General features: G+C 37.0%; 1 long non-coding RNA gene across 1 annotated transcript; it reads right to left on the bottom strand.

The window, feature by feature from the left end:
* Positions 1-365: 365 nt before the first annotated feature.
* LOC130455406 (uncharacterized) lies at positions 366-7,217 on the bottom strand. The gene is made up of 2 exons (XR_008913350.1): positions 6,729-7,217; positions 366-766 (listed from the first exon to the last, which is right to left on the bottom strand). It is a non-coding gene; the product is annotated as an uncharacterized LOC130455406 (long non-coding RNA).
* Positions 7,218-10,915: the final 3,698 nt, after the last annotated feature.

Genomic DNA, 10,915 nt, shown 5'->3' with positions numbered 1-10,915 from the left:
AGGACAGAGTAGGGCACTAATCAGTGTTTGTTGTTGTTACTTCATGCAATTGTGGACTTCTCATAAGTCAGGTTTGATGTTCTTCTTCAGTAATGGTGAGTTGGGAGTAGCACTGGAGCCTGAAGAGTTAGAGGGAAGAACTGCAGAGGATGGGAACTTGGCAAAGGTGTCTCCTCTAAATCAGGATAACAGCAGAGGATGCATGGAGAAATGGAGAAATCATCTGTCTGGGGGATTTATGTCAAAATGTCAAGAAGGAAAAGTAAACAGAACACATAACTTTTTTTTTTAATCAAAAGTTGTCTGCATTCCAGCCTCAGTTCTTGCCCTCGGCGTTGAGAAGGATGACCAGTGGCAAACAGTGGTAACATATCATTCTTTATTTTAATGGAGTCTGAAATAAAGCTGGCTCCAGGGGGGCAGAGTGTAATAAATTCATAAACATATAAAAATAAAATGGGTTTTTATATTTTAACATTTACTTCTATCCTTGAGCATTAGTATGGCTTTAAATTTCAATGCATGTAGAGAACTCAGAAGAGCAGATTCAACTGGGAATATTTTATCAGTGTGCGAGGATTAAATTATAAGAGTCATCACTTTATAGTATAATCAGGTCTAAAGAATGCAGGTACGAAAAAAATTGAGATTGGTATGGCACAAGGTGGAGACATCCCAATGGGGTCTTATGAGTAATGAAAGGGCATTTTTCTAGTCTTGCAGCCACTTCAGATGGGGATCCTGGGAGAGATTCAAGTCTTCTCATCTGTAAAATAAGAGGGTTGGAGTAGATGACCTCTGAGATTCATTTCAGCCCCCAAACATCTGAGCCTATGACCTCAGAGCAAAAAAGAGTCACTCTGGTCGTATCTTTTATTGCTTTCCCTGGCTGTTTTAAAGTAACTAATGGTGGGAATATTAGTTAATAAGGCAGGTTAAAAGTGAATTTAGGGATTGAAAGGAAGGGAAAGGAATAAGCATTTACATGGTACCTACTGTATGCTGGTCTTTGTGCCAAGCACCTTACAAATATCTCACTTAATCCTAACAAAACCCCTATGAGGATGATGCTATTATGAATCCCCTTTTACAGTTGAGTAAGTGTCTTGGACCGGATCTGAATTTGGGTATTCCTGACTCTCATTCCAACACTTTATCCACTGCAACACTTAACTACCTCATTGTAGCTTTTTGCAGTGCCCTTCAAGTCACAAATGGATGTAACTGGGCATGTATTTCAGAAACGGACTGAAGAAACTCTCAATGTAAAATTGGTCTCATGGATCGATGCTGTGTAAGACCATAGGATTTAAGCTTGGGAGGGACAAAATGAAAGAAATTCTGAGTTATAAGAACCCTCAGAGGGATGAGAGAGTAGAACATAGAACTTGGAGTCAGGAAGATCTGAGGTCATGTCCTACCTTGTATATTTATTACCTATGTAATGTTGGACAAATCATTTAACTTCTGGTAGATGCCTTGTCCTCATCTACAAAATGGGAATGAACATACCAATAGTACTCACTTTAGGTGATTATTATGAAGGCCAAATGAAATAACATATGCAAAGCGCTTTGCAAAACTTAAGGAACTATGTAAATATTGGAATCCATCATCATCATCATCATCATCATCATCTAGTCCAAACGATACTTGAAGACTAATCCTCTCTATACTATATCTCAAAAGTAGTCAGCTAGCCTCTGTGTGAAGACTTCTGGCAATACAAACTCCATTATGAAATAAAGCAACCCATTAACATTTTGGACAGGTTTAGTTGTTAGGAAATTTTTCTTTACATTGAACATAAATCTGGTCATCTGTTACCTATAACCCTTCCAAAATTGATTCTGCCCTTTGGATCTCTAAGATTTAAAATTAATATCCAATTACTCCAAGTATTATATTTAATAAGATTTATTAATAATAACTAAAATAAAAAGCTAGAGTAAAAAGGGAACTAACTCAGTCATGGTAGTGAGAGAAGAGAGAGAAAAGGGCGGAGTTACTGAACTTAAAAATAATATGCATAGGGCACTACATGGATGAAGGGAAAAGGATTCTGGGAGATGAAGTCTAAGGGTTCAAGATTTTCTAATTACACAGTGCTAAGCAGAACTAGTCTCATCCCACTTCTCCATGATAGCTGGACAAAGATTTAAGGACTTCTTTCCTGCTCTCTACATGGAGAGGTTTTGTTTTCAGGTTAACCCTTTCTAAGTTCTTCAGCTGTTCCACATAGAGCTTGATCTGGAGGGCTTTCACCTTTCTGGTCACTCTTCTCCAGATGGTCTCCATTGTATCCTTTATTCTAAACTCATCATTTTACAAATTGATGAAAAAAAATAGTTTGCCTAAGGTCATATATGTAGAACTATAATTAAAAACCTAGGATTTCTGATTCAATTTTCTTCCCATTGCTATTCTCTCCTTCTAACATTAAAAAAAATGTAGATTTTGATATCACAATGCTTATGAAGTATGACCTCCACCATGCCTTTCCTAGGGCTTCTGTGGCACAAGGGATACAGCACTGGACCTAGAGTCAGAGGACTTGAATTCAAATATGGCCTCGGACACTTGCTACCACGTGACATTGAACAAGACTCTTTTGTCCTGTTTGCTTCCATTTCTTCATATGTAAAATGAACTGGAGAAGAAAATGGCAGACTTCTCTAGTATCATTGCTAAAAAAAACCCAACTGGGGTCAGGGAGTGTCTGAAAAACTGAAAAACAACTTCCTTCCCTATTTACTCAGAGAGTATTCACTTCTAAGAAAAATAAGCAAAGCAAGAGTTGGAGAGGGTTGGCCAGAGGGTAAATAACTCATCTAGGGACATTCAACTAGCTCCCTTCAGAGGCAGGGCTTGTTGGTGCCTAGGGCAGCTCACTAACTACTATACAACACTTTCTCTCCTTTGATGGAAACAAAAATAAATCAGCAAAATCGAACAACACCCACTTCTAACAATATATGCAATAAAAAGTGGAAGACTTTTTCCCCTCAATTCTTATTTTAGGGACAAGCTTGGTCATTTTAATTTCAAGGTGTTTAGTTTCACTTGATTGATCTGTTTACATGATTATAGTCATCATGATTCATATTGTTTTCTTGCTGCTAGTCATTTCACTGCATCAGTTTACATGTTTCTTCCCATGGTTCCTTGGACTGTTCAGCTAGGTGGTATAGTGTATAGAAAACCTTTCTTTGCTTCATTTGTAAAATGGGGACAATAGTAGCTCCTACTACCCAAGATTGTTGAGAGGATCAAAAAGAGATGCTAACAGTGATGTTCTTAGCATTGTACCTGGCAATAGTAGGCACTAAGTGCATGTTAGCTAATGATAATAATTATTATTATCATGCTTATGGCTTCTTATAGTCATACTGGGGGACTTAGATATGGGGCATTAGATATGGCAGCATTAAAGAAAAGGAGAACAGCCCAGTTCCCATACAAGTTCTCAAGCATTTATTGCTTTGAGTATCAACTTAAATAATTTTAAAAATCAGACAAATGTTTTTTAAGTGTTGTTTTACTGGAGATTTGTAAAAGGGGATGTCGGGAAACCTGTTGGTACCAAGGAAGGGGTATAAATAGAAAATCGTTGGCAAAATAGTAGTCAAAAGTCTTCCAGCATGGTCACAAAATTCTATAATTAACAGGTGAAACTTGTGGCACTTAATAGCAGGGAAAGAGGATAAAAATAGAACACTTTAAAAAGGGTCCATTGTCATGAAGCCCCAAATCCAAACTCTGCCTCAGACTAGCATGGATTCATTTAACTTTGGTTTGCCTCAGTTTCCTCAACTGTAAAATGGGTATAATTACACACATATCTCTCAAGGTTGTTGTGAGAATAAAGTAGGATAATATTTATAAGGTACTTTGTAATCTTAAAGCTTTATATAAATGCTAGTTGTTATTATTGTTCTTTCTCTTGAAATCCTGGACTCTATTCATCAAAGTGATTATTATTGTATAGCTCTATAAAATAGTCTTTTAATTCTTTAATTGGCATAGTCTTATATCTATAAATTAATTACCAATATTTTGTTATACTGGTACTGCTCAACCATGAGCAATTAATATCTCTCAGGTTATTTGTTATTTTTAAAAGTGTATTTTATAATTGTATTATATATAAAACTTGAGTATTTCTTAATAAGTTGATACCTAGCTCATGAGATTTAAAAATGATTATATTGATTATTTTCCTAACTTTGAACCATCTTTGCACCTCTAGAATAAAACTTATACATAGTGTGTATATTTTTTGGCTATATTGCTATAGGGTTGTTGTTTTTTTTTTTGGCTAGGATTTAAAATTGGAATTTTGCATCAATATTAGCATGTAATTTCCTCTTTTTGCTTCATTAGGTTTTCCAACCCATTTATCTCATAGAGGGAGCTTGGTAGAGTGCTTCCCCCTCCCCCCAGCATTTGACAATAATTTGTGAGTTTAGGCATTAATTGCTCTTTAATCATTTGGCAGAATTCACCTGAAAAATCTGACTTCTCTGTTTATCTTTTATGGCTTAATTTCATTTTATGAAATTGATTTAAGCTCTCTGTTTTTATGATCTATTAATGTGGGAGTTTTTATGCTTTTGTAGATATTCACCCATTTCCTTTAGATTCTCAGTTTTGCTAGTATTTGATTGTAAATAGGAGGTTTGATAATTATTTTTATTTCTTTTCTGTTTCTCTTAAAATATCTTTAACACCTTTATTCTTTGCTTTCAATATATTCACAGTTAGCCATCATTTACTGAGAAAAATGGTTTTGAGTCCTTCATCTGAACTCCGATATTATAAATAATACTCAAAGCTTAGAAACAGTAGGTAGAAAGCCCATATTATCATATCAGTTTATACGTACAGTGAAGCTATTTATAGATAGTATCTCATATGATCTCAATAACCTTATGAGGGAGAGCGGAGAGAAAGCAGGTTTTCAAGTCTGCAGAACCATGAGTTCAAGTCTTGCCTCTGACACATATTTGTTGTGTGAACCTGAGTAGATCATGGATTTTCTCAGTGCTCTAATACTGGGTATTACTTAAGAGTAGCTTAATTAATTAAAGCTCTAATTAAGAGTAGAAGTTGTAGAAAGGGGGCTGATCTCTATTGATAGAGGCAATTCTCTGTACCAAAGAAATCATAAGTTAAGTCTCCTTCCCCTATTTGACAGACAAGGAAAATGATAAATTAAATTAAATTAAATAAAAAAAAAATTAAAAGTTATGTGATTTGCCTAAGGTCACACGATGAATACATATCAGAACCAGAATTGATTTCAGCCTCCTGCCTCTGAGTCCAGCACTGATCTCTATCCCCAATGCCCCAGTGCCTTGATCAGGGCTAGAGTGACAGTTAGGAAAAGAATTCGGTCCTTCTGGTTCCTAATTAATAATAACAGGGGAAGCAGCTAGGTAGTACAGTGGATAGAGCACCTGGCTTGGAGTTGGAAGGACTTGGCTTCAAATCTGACCTCAGAGGCTTTCTAGCTGTGTGACCCTGGGCAAGTCCCTCAACTCTGATTGCCTAACTCTTACTGCTCTACTGTCTTAGAAATGATACTAAGGTAGAAGTTAAGGGTTTGAATAATGGTAAAATAAACAATATTTATATAGTGCTTACTATGTGCCAGACACTATGCTGAGTGCTTTAAAATTATTGTCTTATTTGATCCTCACAATGGTACTGGGAGTTAAATGCTATTATTATCCCCTTTTTACAAATGAGGAAACTGAGTCAAACAGGCATTAAGTGTATTTGTCCAGGGTCATATAGCCAGTAAGTGTCAGAGTTTGGATTTTGAACTGAGACCTTCCTGATTCCAGACCCAGCACTCCATCCACTATACCACTTAGCTTCCCCTAACAACTTTGACACCCAGCATCAGCCCCCATTCTTCTCCTTCTGCTGCTACCAGAAAAGAAACATGTTTTAGACATGCTTCTATGATAGAATAGTGCTAAAATCTATAGTAATCAGGCACCACGAGTGACTTAAAATGGGCAAGATGAAATCATGCCCCTAAAGATTGCTGTTCCTTAACTTATTTCATTTTCAGTATAATTTCATTCTCAAACTATTCTCTGGGCATGATTCCTAGAGTAAATGGAAGAGAAATACCCAGGAGGAAGATGAAAAGTTCAGCAGTAGGCTCATTGTATTTTTAAAAATGTAAAACTGAATGATGTTTTTAAAAAATGCACATGTGGCAGTAAAGGATGTGGGGAAGCAGGGACAGTGTGTGGCCAGGGGGGAGGATTTTTATATTCACCTACTATGATAAGGGTCACTCATAGGGCATTTTTCAAGAGCTTGGGCTCACGAAGGTGGCCTTGATTTCTCCCAAGGATAAGTTGCGACCTCTCCAAGTTTCTACTATTTATTTATCAATGAAAATAGCATTCCTCTCAATGCTGAGCATCTTTTGCCAAATGCTGGCCAGCACGAGTTCATCTCTCCCTCTCCCCCCCCCCCCATTCATCTTTTCTCTAATCAGGGGGCAGCACCCGTGGAGAAGCACATGGACTCTGGGAAGAGAAAATGAGGCCAGAGAGACTGGAAGCCAAAGGGTCTCTGAAACTTTTGGCAGGAGGAAAGAGAAGAGTTAGTCTCATAATCCTGCCTTACAAAGTGTCTCACAGTCCTGCCAGCTCTTGATCCGAGGGACCTGTCAAGCACATAAAGGAGCGACCCTGGCATCTTACTTTTGCAGTTTCTCCTCATAACTATGGGCTAGAAGATTCATTTCCTCTTCCCCAAAGCTTCTGTTCTCTTTTCCAGTGCTTTCTTCATTTCTCCTTTCTTCTCCTTCCCCTCTCTTTGGTTGGGGAGAGTTTCCTCAGAAGCATTAGAATGGAAAAAGAAAGAAACATTAGAATGTAACTCATGTCTACTTTTCTACTCAAAAGATAGAATAATCTTCACCTCCTGTGAGGGTATTGTTTTATAGATTTAATATAAATACATTCGCCTTTTTGACCCGAAAAACAGCAGCATTACTGAGCTCTCTCCTTGACTCTCCAACAGGTCTTCTTCTTTCCCAAGGACCACCCCAGAGTTGAGTTCCCTATCCTACAAGAGAAAAGCACTTGAGATTGCTAGAAAGTCTTTCCCATTTCTCCCAATGTAATGGTTTTCAACACTCATCCTAGGTCATCAACAATAATCCTAGTGGGGAGAGGCATGGGTCTATTTGACTTTATTCCTCTACACTGACTCTGGTTTCCCCGCCCCAGCTCTTTAGCTCCTGCTAAAGTTCTAGAGTCTTGCCTTCACTCTAGAATTCTGGTGGTTTTGAATGTGTTATCTGCATCTCTCAGGTCTTCTATCCATCTCCATATCTCCCCACTTTAAAGGTCTCTGGAACTAGCTAGGAAATAGTCGTCCTTAACAGGATATGATGAATCAAAGGCAATAAATTTGCAGCCCATCATCAGGCATTATCTACATCAGACTAAAGTTTCAAATATGGGGCCATTATTTCTGCCCATTTATGATGCCTTCAATGCCTAAAATTAAGGCTTCATCCTTTTAACCTTCCTGATCTGATTAATAACAAGTTTATCTTGAATAGATTTCTCTAGGTACAGTCTCTACATCTCCCTTCTCAAAAAGGCTTCTCTTCCTTCCCTTCTCTCTTCCCTCCCTCCCCCATACCTACTTTTATTCTTGTATTGTTGATGAGAACATTTGAAAAATGACCAGTTTGGAACCGAGTTATAGAATTGAAAATACAAAACAATTAAATACTGTTAATTACAAGGTTGCATGGAACCTTAAACTGAGCAGCCTTTAAAGAAGGCTCCAGCAGCACATTATTGAACCTTTGGGCATTTCTTTGGATTTATCCTGTGTGCAGAAATCCATGGAAAGAAAGGATAAGTCAGGTGATATTCTGAATTCAGAGCTGTATTTCACATCCACTCCAGACAACCTGCATCCTTACCACTCAATATTTCATTTAAACTGCTATTCTGTCTACAGTCAGACTCAGGAGGAGACCACCTGTTTTACTTATTTAAAGACATAGTACAACCAATCTCCGCTAGAACATATCTACTCTTAAACCGATTGGCAGTATTCCAGAAGTTGACTGATTCCTCATTTACTTTTTCAAGATTCCAAAGCATCATTTATCACAATGCAAAAGGTAATTTACCAAATGGAATCCTTATGCCTTTAAGAGGTTTATATGAGTAGTTTGCTTACTCTTGTTCAACATTCAGTCTTCCTAAAGTCCTTAGGCGCATTTGAACTTGGAAAAAGAAGTTTATAGGAAAAAGGAGTTTACAGACAAACTAGAAATATGTAGGGAAGGACTTTAAAAAGAAGAATTTAAAGCACGCCTATTTATACTAATATTGTCTTAGCCTGTAATAAGATAATAGAATTTTAAAAGAGGATAATATATTCTGAACTTATAATTAGTAAAAAATGGCTCCTGCAGGTAGGTATAAGAACTGTGTTGTGAACTCATGTGAACTGAATCCCTATCAACTATAAGAAAATTACTCAAGGTGTCATAAAAAATAGATTGAGGCATTTTAATTGTTTCTCCATGCTGTTATCAAAGTCAAAGAATCAAAAATGCCAAAAAATGCATGAGGATTTACTTGAAAGTCTTTTAACTTTACATATATTTCTTGATGGAATTTTGAGGATTATAAACTCAAGATATAGAAGGTATGCCGGAAAGGTTCCATGACTTGCTCAAGGTAATGCACGTAGGGAACTGGGAGAATAATTCAGACATTCATTGTTCAAATCCAGTGTGTTTCTCCACGGTCTTTTTACCCAGTGTGTGCAGTTTATTGTCATTTGAGTCAGTGTGTGTGTAGTGAGAAGGGCATTAGTCTAAGTGTGAGTCCTGGATCTGATACTCATTTACTGCATGGTTCTGGCTAGGTCAGGCTACTTGGCTGCCTCAATTTCCTCATTTATGACATGGGCAATAAAAAAAATAGATCACCGAACTCTCATGTTGTTGTGAAGGAGACAATTTGTAAACCTTAAAGCACTATAGAAATGTGAGCTATTATTATGTCAAGAACGCAAAATAAGTGGGTGGGGATTTTATCAGAGATTCAAAAGAATGGCTACACGAGGAAATACATCAAGTACAGATTAGAAACTTGATTTAAGGGAAATAAATGGTTTGTACAAAGCCAGGCAATAAATAAGTAGCTAGACCAGGATTTTCCTTCTCTTCCTGCTTCCCTCCCTTCAGACTCCCTAGCTCATCCCTCAACCTCTGCCAGGAAAGAATTTAGAATTAGCATTAACTGGTTAATGTCCAAATACTGGCTTTACAGTTGGTTTTCTGTGTGATTCTGGACAAGTGCCTCCCCTTCTCTGTGCCTTGCTCTCCTCATTTGGATTGGTCTACATAAACCTTCAAAGTACTTTTTGATTCTAGTTTCCATGTCTGGATTCATCTGACATACTTTAGTCTGACCAGGAAGGCATTGCTTACAATGGGCAAAGGCATAGGTTTTGTTTACAAAGTCAGGAGACAGATTTCTTGCATGGCATATAAAAGTCCATACCTGAATGCTGTCTCTCTCTTTCTATTGTCTATTCCCCATATTAGTGCTGCTATACACATAGCCACAGTAGAATCATCAACAGGAATTGTTAGACTACATAGAAGCCTTTAGAGCACATATTAGCCCATTGTAGGAAACAGAGATCCAGGGAGATTTTAGTGACTTACCCTAATTCAATGCAAGAATTTGCTCTACAGTGGTAGCTTGGCCCTGAAAAAGAAAAGAGTTAAAGCTATAGTATTTTGTATAAGAAATATTGTCCACAGGGTTAGGAAAATACTGTTCATAGTATTGGATCTGAGTGAAACACCTGGATCTTCTCAAAGAAGGATAATAATATAAAAATAACTTTGTGATACATTGGGTTTTTTTATTTTGTTTTGTTTTAAAGCCAGAAGAAGATTTCTATAGGAATACAAAACCCAAGAAAGCAGAGAGAATAAGCAAGCATCTCTCTACCCTTGATGAACTTGTCACCAGGAAGATATGATGACTAAGTCCCTATTGGTGATCTTTGGAACATCCTGGAGAATGGGAGAAATGCTACAACTAAAAAGGGTGAACACTGTGCCCCATTTCACAAAAGGGAAGAAAGTGGAGCTTGAAAAATATGGGTTAGTAAGATTGATTTCAATTCCTGACCAAATTCTAGAACCTATTATTAAAAGAATGGCCAGAGAACAAAAGGAAGAAGTGGTTGCTAAAAGCCAGCATGACTTCAATCTGACTAACCTCATTTCCTTTCTGACAGGCTTACTAGACTAGTAGATCATGGGAATTTTATTCATAGAGTTCACCAAGATTTTGGTAAAGCATTAAATTAAGTTCGACTATTCTTGAGGAAAGGATAGAGAGATGTGTGCTAGATGACAGAGCAATGCTAGGTGAATGGAATTAAAACTAGTAGATTAGCCAGGCCCCAAAGGGTAGTAATTAATCACTGAGATCATTTTTGAAGGAGGTACCAGTAGAGTACTCCAGGGATTTATCATTGGCCCCGTGCTTTTAACATTTAAAAATGCTTCAATGTCACTCTTTCCTTCTTTATTTAAAAAAGTGTATCTAATATTTTTATAAATGATTCAATCAAAGGTATACTATATGCTAAGTAAACTTGAAGATGACATTCAACTAAGAAGAATAATTGATAAGTTGGATAAAAAAGTCAGCAGGTATAAAGCCTTTTTTCCCAGTAACTATTTTATTTTCTAAATCTCTTCTCCATCCCATTGAGATGGCAAAGAAAACAAAAAACAAAAACCCAAGACCTTAATAAATATGTACAGTCATACAAAACAAATTCCTACATTCATAATGTCTAACAGTAGAAAAAGGGAAGAGAAGAA

Source organism: Monodelphis domestica, chromosome 7 (genome assembly GCF_027887165.1).
Source record: "Monodelphis domestica isolate mMonDom1 chromosome 7, mMonDom1.pri, whole genome shotgun sequence".
NCBI classification, from domain to species: Eukaryota; Metazoa; Chordata; class Mammalia; order Didelphimorphia; family Didelphidae; genus Monodelphis; species Monodelphis domestica.
The sequence above is the reverse complement of the archived record's forward strand: the minus strand, read 5'-3'. Positions and strand labels throughout refer to the sequence as shown.